This window comes from Nerophis lumbriciformis, linkage group LG20 (assembly GCF_033978685.3).
Source record: "Nerophis lumbriciformis linkage group LG20, RoL_Nlum_v2.1, whole genome shotgun sequence".
Classification (NCBI taxonomy): domain Eukaryota; kingdom Metazoa; phylum Chordata; class Actinopteri; order Syngnathiformes; family Syngnathidae; genus Nerophis; species Nerophis lumbriciformis.
This window is the reverse complement of record NC_084567.2, coordinates 7,841,501-7,847,500: the sequence shown is the minus strand read 5'-3', so window position 1 is coordinate 7,847,500 and position 6,000 is coordinate 7,841,501. Positions and strand designations below refer to the sequence as shown.

The 6,000-nt window shown below is 39.2% G+C and overlaps 3 protein-coding genes across 3 annotated transcripts in view; 1 reads left to right on the top strand and 2 right to left on the bottom strand.

Moving 5' to 3' along the window:
• LOC140676602 (uncharacterized) overlaps positions 1 to 1,867 on the bottom strand; it is a 4,067-nt gene extending 2,200 nt beyond the window's left edge. Inside the window, exon 1 of the mRNA XM_061980258.2 lies at positions 1,299 to 1,867. The gene's annotated coding sequence lies outside the window, so the exon portion shown is untranslated. The remainder of the gene's footprint in view (positions 1 to 1,298) is intronic.
• Positions 1 to 6,000, top strand: part of LOC133619315 (uncharacterized) — a 329,516-nt gene that overhangs the window by 177,593 nt on the left and 145,923 nt on the right. The window lies entirely within an intron of this gene.
• Positions 1 to 6,000, bottom strand: part of LOC133619291 (uncharacterized) — a 169,559-nt gene that overhangs the window by 93,492 nt on the left and 70,067 nt on the right. The window lies entirely within an intron of this gene.

Below are 6,000 nucleotides of genomic sequence, written 5' to 3'. Positions count from 1 at the left end.
AATAAAGAAGGAAAAAACATATATAAGTCGTACTGGAGCCCGGCCAAACTATGAAAAAAAACTGCGACTTATAGTCCGAAAAATACAGTAATTATAAAAACTTTATTATGATCTTACCTTTACTTATAAGTGCGGGAACAGTGGTGTTCGTGTTGGAGGAGTTGTGAATGAATGAAATATGAAATCCGTGCTGCAGTCTGCAGTTGTACCTAATGTTGTGTCCCTGCAGTCGTTGTTTTTTCACTTTTTGGCTTCTTGTTAAGTGACTCTTTTTGGGTGGATTCGGTCTTGCACGTGGAGGGTTTGGGTGTGGGCTTTGGTTGGTGTTGCGCTCCCGTCGGGGGGTGCATTCTGCGGGGGGGGGGGGGGGGGTGCATTAACCGGCACCAGGAGGCAGGATTATTGCGAGCCTCACACAGTGCGTCTTCGTAGCAGTTTTATGATTGCTCAGCACAAGAAATACGTTACACACATACAGTTGTTGACAAAATACACTGTACATTATATACCTCAGCTAACTAAACTATGGAAATGTATAATATAATTCATATAGCAATACGGTCTCACTGCACAGCAGGCCAGCAGTTAGCCGAGTCATTGCGCAATCCATGGTGAGGCACAAATGAGTGACGTGCCTCAACTGGCTGCTGTTCACCGCACCGTTTCTTCTCAGTATTTGAACGGCAAATGTGAAAATTCAGCAATTTTGAATAAAAATAATCTAAAACTGGTGAAGTTAAATGGAAAATAACTTTATAGTATAATCACTGGATACATATAACAATTTATTATTTTTTTTTTCTTTTTACATTTTTTTTTCTTTCCATGATGGCAGATGAGCCCCCGCCTCACCTGCCTCCAGTGACCGCACGTCACTGAGACCACATCTGCGGTCCCCTCCAAGGTTTCTCATTGTCATCCCATTGGGTTGAGTTTTTTTTCTTGCCCTGATGTGGGATCTGAGCTGAGGATGCTTGTGCAGCCCTTTGAGACACTCGTGATTTAGGGCTATATAAGTAAACATTGATTGATGTTCTACTCTACACTTACTCCTCCCCAAAATATCTTTTTTCAAATCACTATTTTCTTTACACAAGCGCTTGTTTTGCTCTTCCACTTTCTTCATTTGACTTTTGCATTCTTTCATCTCCTCTGATGTGAACTCCACTGCCTTCTTCAAGCTAACAATCATGGCGGCTCTTTCTTTACGTTCTTCAACAAAGACGGCTAATTTCTCATCGAGGCGCTTTTCAGAGCTTACGATTGCCTCCAAAATGACAAAACTTCAACTCACTCACCTTCATCTTTCGTCTTTATCTCCGTTGGTGATTTGCTGGAAGTTGATTCTCTTTCATGTTCTCTTTTAGCGGACGTCGCCACCTTCTATCACGTCTTCAATCTTCACTTCAGGTAACACGCCATGGCTCCAAACTCAAAAAAGACTAATATTGACATAGTTGGTGCTATATTTGAATCTAAAAAAAAGCTATAAAGATCGTAAATGTCAACATTTCTCCGGAAAGCCACAGCCGCTAAGTCCGCCATTTTTGGTCTTTTGGATTTTTGCCCAACGTAGTCTACGCGCATGCGTGGACTAATCAGGTGCAGATCGGGTCGTGACAATTGTTACCGGAAGTGTTTTGCATTGTTGCGCCATTTTTATTATTATTTATATTACTATCCTTCACAATAATTTTTTTTTTCTTCACATTTTTTTAGTATTATTACTCTATCTGTATTTGCTTTTGTTTTCTTTCCTTAAAGGCCTACTGAAAGCCACTACTACCGACCACGCAGTCTGATAGTTTATATATCAATGATGAAATCTTAACATTGCAACACATGCCAATACGGCCGGGTTAGCTTACTAAAGTGCAATTTTAAATTTCGCGCGACATATCCTGCTGAAAACATCTCGGTATGATGACGTCAGCGCGTGACGTCACGGATTGTGGAGGACATTTTGGGACAGCATGGTGGCCAGCTATTAAGTCGTCTGTTTCATCGCAAAATTCCACAGTATTCTGGACATCTGTGTTGGTGAATCTTTTGCAATTTGTTCAATGAACAATGGAGACAGCAAAGAAGAAAGCTGTAGGTGGGAAGCGGTGAATTGCAGGCGGCTGCAGCAACACAAACACAGCCGGTGTTTCATTGTTTAAATTCCCGAAAGATGACAGTCAAGCTTTACCATTGGCCTGTGGAGAACTGGGACAACAGAGACTCTTACCAGGAGGACTTTGAGTTGGATGCGCAGACACGGTACCGTGAGTACGCATGCAGCTGCGGCTTCCAAACATTTGATCGCTTGCCCGTACGTGCGTGCCGCTATGTGCATGTCACGTACGTAACTTTGGGGACTTTGGGGAAATATATGTGCTGTATAAACTTTGGGGAGGTGAACGGTACTTTGGGCTGTGGGATTGAGTGTGTTGTGCAGGTGTTTGAGTTGTATTGGCGGGTTATATGGACGGGAGGGGGGAGGTGTTTGTTATGCGGGATTAATTTGTGGCATATTAAATATAAGCCTGGTTGTGTTGTGGCTAATAGATTATATATATGTCTTGTGTTTATTTACTGTTTTAGTCATTCCCAGCTGAATATCAGGTCCCACCCGCCTCTCACAGCATCTTCCCTATCTGAATCGCTCCCACTGCCCTCTAGTCCTTCACTCTCACTTTCCTCATCCACAAATCTTTCATCCTCGCTCAAATTAATGGGGAAATCGTCGCTTTCTCAGTCCGAATCGCTCTCGCTGCTGGTGGCCATGATTGTAAACAATGTGCAGATGTGAGGAGCTCCACAACCTGTGACGTCACACTACTCGTCTGCTACTTCCGGTAGAGGCAAAGCTTTTTTATCAGCGACCAAAAGTTGCGAACTTTATCGTCGATATTCTGTACTAAATCCTTTCAGCAAAAATATGGCAATATCGCGAAATGATCAAGTATGACACATAGAATGGACCTGCTATCCCCGTTTAAATAAGAAAATCGCATTTCAGTAGGCCTTTAATTTAACCTCTTAAGGCCCAAGCTGTTTGTTTGCATGCTTTTTTTTTTATTTCTCTTTGCTATTTGGGCTTATTGGACCCTAATTAGAATAACAACTAAGAATCATCTTTTGATATGATGTACTTAGTCCATAAGTAACAAACGTGTACTTCATTTTTAGTGACATGCTAATTGTTATTTTTACACTTTTTTTTTTGTGCCAAATTCCATTGTATGTTATACTCTTCTGACACCACCAGATGGCAGTATAAGTGTCCACATAAGCGGCCATAAGACCCCATTCAGTAGTGTACACAATTTTGGAAATAAGAGCTAAAAGGTGCTGTCCACGCATGTGGCCACTAAGGCCTTTAGAGGTATATATATATATATATATATATATATATATATATTAGATGTCCGATAATGGCTTTTTTACTGATATCCGATATTCCGATATTGTCCAACTCTTAATTACCGATACCGATATCAACCGATACGGATATATACAGTCGTGGAATTAACACATTATTATGCCTAATTTTGTTGTGATGCCCCGCTGGATGCATTAAACAATGCAACAAGGTTTTCCAAAATAAATCAACTCAAGTTATGGAAAAAAATGCCAACATGGCACTGCCATATTTATTATTGAAGTCACAAAGTGCATTATTTTTTTTAACATGCCTCAAAACAATAACAGTGCAATACTTTTTCATAACATGGTCACTACTGCCTAGTTTCTCTTGTTATATTCTTATTTTACTGTTATATTTTTATTCTCATTGTTGCTTTTTATTTTTATTCTTATTGTAATATTTTTCTATTCTGTTTCCATTTATACCCCCATTATTTACTTTTTAAATTCGATCTCAATTCTGTAAACTTCTGCTGAAATTTTATTTTTCCTGAGGGAACTCTCCTGAAGGAATCAATAAAGTATTATCGGTCTGTCTGTCTATCTATCTATCTATCCAAACAGCAGCTTGGAATTTGGGACATGCTCTCCCTGAGAGAGGCTATGAGGAGGTTGAGGTGTTCGGGGTTGGGGTGGGTGGGGGTAGGGGGTACCAGGGGGGTTTATATTGTAGCGTCCCGGAAGAGTTAGTACTGCAAGGGATTCTGGGTATTTGTTCTGTTGTGTTTATGTTGTGTTACGGTGCGGATGTTCTCCCCAAATGTGTTTGTCATTCTTGTTTGGTGTGGGTTCACAGTGTGGCGCATATTTGTAACAGTGTTAAAGTTGTTTATACGGCCACCCTCAGTGTGACCTGTATGGCTGTTGACCAAGTATGTCTTGCATTAATTCGTGATGAGAACAGCCGGTAGATATTATGTGACTCGGACGGCACTCACGCAAAGGAAATGCCTTTAATGTTTATTGGCACTCTGTACCTCTCCCTACGTCCGTGTACACAGCGGCGTTTTAAAACGTCATACATTTTACTTTTAGAAACCGATACCGATAATTATGAAACCGATACCAATAATTTCCGATTGTACCCCGCCTTCCGCCCGATTGTAGCTGAGATAGGCTCCAGCGCCCCCCGCGACCCCAAAGGGAATAAGCGGTAGAAATGGATGGATGGATATTACATTTTAAATCATTTATCGGTCGATAATATTGGCAGCCTGATATTATCGGACATCCCTAATATATATATATATATGTATGTATATATATGTATATAAATGTTATATATACATATATATATATATATATATATATATATATATATATATATATATATATATATATATATATATATATATATATATATATATATATATAAATGATAAATATATATATATATATATATATATATATATATAAATGATAAATAAATATATATATAAAAAAATTATATATATATATATATATATATATATATATATATATATATATACATATACACACACAGTACAGGCCAAACGTTTGGACACACCTTCTCATTCAATGTGTTTTCTTTATTTTCATGACTATTTACATTGTAGATTGTCACTGAAGGCATCAAAACTATGAATGAACACATGTGGAGTTATGTACTTAACAAAAAAAGGTGACATAACTGAAAACATGTTTTGTATTCTAGTTTCTTCAAAACATTCACCATTTGCTCTGATTACTGCTTTGCACACTCTCGGCATTCTCTCAATGAGCTTCAAAGAGGTAGTCACCTGAAAGGGTTTTCAAAGTTTTGGCCGGTATGTATACATATCGTGTATACATGTATACATACTGTATTTCATATCGTAAATCTGTGATTAATAACCACATTTTGATGATCTCACAGACTGGTAATACTGCTGATTTACTGCAGAAAAAAATGCCAGTATGCTGATTGCCAGCTGGCAGCTGATGTTGATAACACCACCAATGGCTAATGAGCAGCTACTGCGTTCATCGTTAGCTATCTTGAATGCAGACATGAATACAAGACACATTATAGGGGAACATTATCACCAGACCTATGTAAGCGTCAATATATACCTTGATGTTGCAGAAAAAGACCATATATTTTTTTAACCGATTTCCGAACTCTAAATGGGTGAATTTTGGCGAATTAAACGCCTTTCAATTATTCGCTCTCGGAGCGATGACGTCACAACGTGACGTCACATCGGGAAGCAATCCGCCATTTTCTCAAACACATTACAAACACCGAGTCAAATCAGCTCTGTTATTTTCCGTTTTTTCGACTGTTTTCCGTACCTTGGAGACATCATGCCTCGTCGGTGTGTTGTCGGAGGGTGTAACAACACGAACAGGGACGGATTCAAGTTGCACCAGTAGCCCAAAGATGCGAAAGTGGCAAGAAATTGGACGTTTGTTCCGCACACTTTACCGACGAAAGCTATGCTACGACAGAGATGGCAAGAATGTGTGGATATCCTGCGACACTCAAAGCAGATGCATTTCCAACTGGACTGGACAGATCAGCTTTCAGGAAAAGAGAGCGGATGAGGGTATGTCTACAGAATATATTAATTGATGAAAATTGGGCTG